Consider the following 2,742-nt stretch of genomic DNA (forward strand, 5'->3'; position numbering starts at 1 on the left):
AGAACACTGCTCGCTATGCCAGTCAGTCCAGATGTAAACAAATATTGCGATACAATAAATATTAAAATTAAACTCCGTCTGAACAGACCTTGGAAGGCCCAACAGTACCGACTGGCCGCCGTGTCATCCTCAGCCCACAGGCGTCATTGGATGCGGATATGGAGGGGCATGTGATCAGTACACCTATCTGCCGGCCGTATGTCAGTTTCTGAGCCCGGAGCCGCTAATTCTCAATCAAGCAGCTCCTCAGTTTGCCTCACCAGGGATGAGTGCACCCCGCTTGCCAACAGTGCTCGGCAGACTGGACGGACACCCATTCAAGTCCTATCCCAGCCCGACAGCGCTTAACTTCGGTGATCTGACTGGAACCGGTGTTACCACTGCAGCAAGGCCGTTGGCCAACAACACACTATTTGAGATGAGGTAGTCCTTAACGTTTGTACATTAAACTTCTTTATAACAAGTGATAGTGCGGAAGTCTTATCACATCATTAAATGACACGACGTGTTGTTGTTCGTGATCGGAATTTGAAGCCCTTGTTAACCAAACAAAGAATGTGTGTCTGATCGAGACTCGATAACGCATAGAGGGACGTAAAATATCGAAGTGTTCACCAGAATCAGTTTACAAGGCCGAATGTCCAAACCTGGAAATAAATGATGATACATTTAGCACTCTACCAGGAACCCCATGAAGCTTATATTGCCCCTCAGAAATAACCACGAAAGGTACCTAATAAAGTGCAATGCAGAAGTCTGAAACGCCATGAAGTAAAGTTGTGGTGAAGGACGTGGAGTAGAACCCAGCACCCATATGAATTGTTAACTAAGCGCGATCAGATATCAGATATGAAATATGTTGGAACTTTAAACAGTGATACAAATGATATTTTCCTGGGAGGCGGCCGCTGTGGCCGAGCGGTTCTAGGCGCTTCAGTCCGGAACCGCGCTGCTGCTAAGGTCACAGGTTCGAATCCTGCCTTGGACGTCGATGTGTACGATGTCCTTAGGTTAGTTAAGTTTAAGTAGTTCGAAGTCCAGGGGACTGATGATCTCAAATGTAAAGTACCATAGTGCTTAGGGACATTTGAACCATTTTCCTGGGAGAGATTCCAACCAGACAGCTTTCGCTATAGCCTTACAGCAACAAATACACATGGTATATTTATTGTTACTTCACCAGTAGCGAGATATGCACGTCTTCGGCTAGAGGTAACGCAGCGAATAGTTAAGCGCTGCCTGGGACAGTATCATCTCGAACGGTTCAAATAAAGAGAAAACTTGGAACTGCAGATCGAATCCCAGTCCAGTGACAATATTTCGAAAAGCTCAGGGTCACTTAAATTAAGAAATGAAGTTCCTATGATCTTATAAACCGATTGATTCTTGAACTAAAATAATATTACTATTGTAAGAAAGCTTACTAGAAACAGAGTTTCTGCAAGGAGTGACTTTCGGCTCTGACAGTCAAAACGAATCCAATTCTGTCCCAGTCAGTAGCGAATGGACATGCTTAATGTTGGTTTCAAACCATGGGACATTCCTCCACTGTTTACTTGACGTTACTGCAGGAGAAAAGGGTGTCCTTGTGGCTGTTAAAAACTAATACCCTCTGCGGAAATCGAACCCACACCATAGCTGTTGCGAGCTAGCCTCAGTCAAAACCACCACCGAATTTCACATGTGTTGGCATCATGTTTTTGTCATAATGGGGTACGCAGTGTTGACTTCCATTCGAGCTCTCGTTGTGAATAACCTATTCATGGTCAAGCAATCAACGTCATACAGAGAGAATGCAAAACCGTAATATCAACCCCATCATTTTCCTTTAGTCTTTAAGCCCTGTTCCGTCTGTCTTCTAAGAGCAACAGTCTGAGAGAAGGTCAGAGACAGTTTCGTTCATTTTCTAACCAGCCAGTAATAGAAGGATCTTGCAGAAACATGTCTGTGAAAGGGCTTGTGGGTAGACGCCAATTTCAGAGCCATCAACCAGCGGCCGCTTGATACAGATCGCGAAGCGATCGCGCCGCATCGGGCATAGAGGCTGCGATCTCCAGCGGACTTTTTCGAGCACGAATTGGCAATTATAACATTATGTAATTTTAACATTATGTAATTATAACATTATGTAACGTTACTGTGTTTCAGCATTCTCCGTGGTGATTTTGTGTGTGACGTTTCAATAAACGTATTTAACTGTGGTCTTCTTTTGTTCAATTTTGTAGTATAGCTCGTGCCATGACAATTAGAATAGTTCTCATTTTTGATATAATGAGGAGCGCCATTTATGCATTAGAAAACGGAGTCTGAAACAGAGTAAAGTCTAACATTTGTGACATTGTGTTCTGTTTGTGTTTAATAAAATGATGAAAGCAGTGGAGGCAATTGGAAACACCAGTGCCCTGTATAGAGTGAGTGCTCTAGAGAAAGTCAAGTTGTATCGTTTTGAGATAAATTAAACACCATATTCAAGAAGACAAACAGGTCTTGTTGAAGGGCATTTGTTCGGTTTACTGCTATGGTCACTGGCGTTGTGTACGATAACTGGCAAGTTCGACTACCAATTAACCTTCGTGCGGTACTTGCCTTCAGTAGTCATATTGAGATTAAAAGAAAGCAAGGAAGATAACGGTACAACGCCTCGTCGAAAACGAGATTAGACGCGAAGCAGTATCTCGAACCGGGAAGGATGGTAAGGGGAGCTAATAGGGTGCCTATGGGATGCAGCGTTCTCGGAATGCT

The 2,742-nt window shown here is 43.7% G+C and overlaps 1 pseudogene; it reads right to left on the reverse strand.

Annotated features, from left to right (window-relative positions):
- Nucleotides 1-281: 281 nt before the first annotated feature.
- On the reverse strand, nucleotides 282-399 carry LOC126300134 (5S ribosomal RNA; annotated as a pseudogene).
- Nucleotides 400-2,742: the final 2,343 nt, after the last annotated feature.

This window comes from Schistocerca gregaria, chromosome X (genome assembly GCF_023897955.1).
Source record: "Schistocerca gregaria isolate iqSchGreg1 chromosome X, iqSchGreg1.2, whole genome shotgun sequence".
Classification (NCBI taxonomy): domain Eukaryota; kingdom Metazoa; phylum Arthropoda; class Insecta; order Orthoptera; family Acrididae; genus Schistocerca; species Schistocerca gregaria.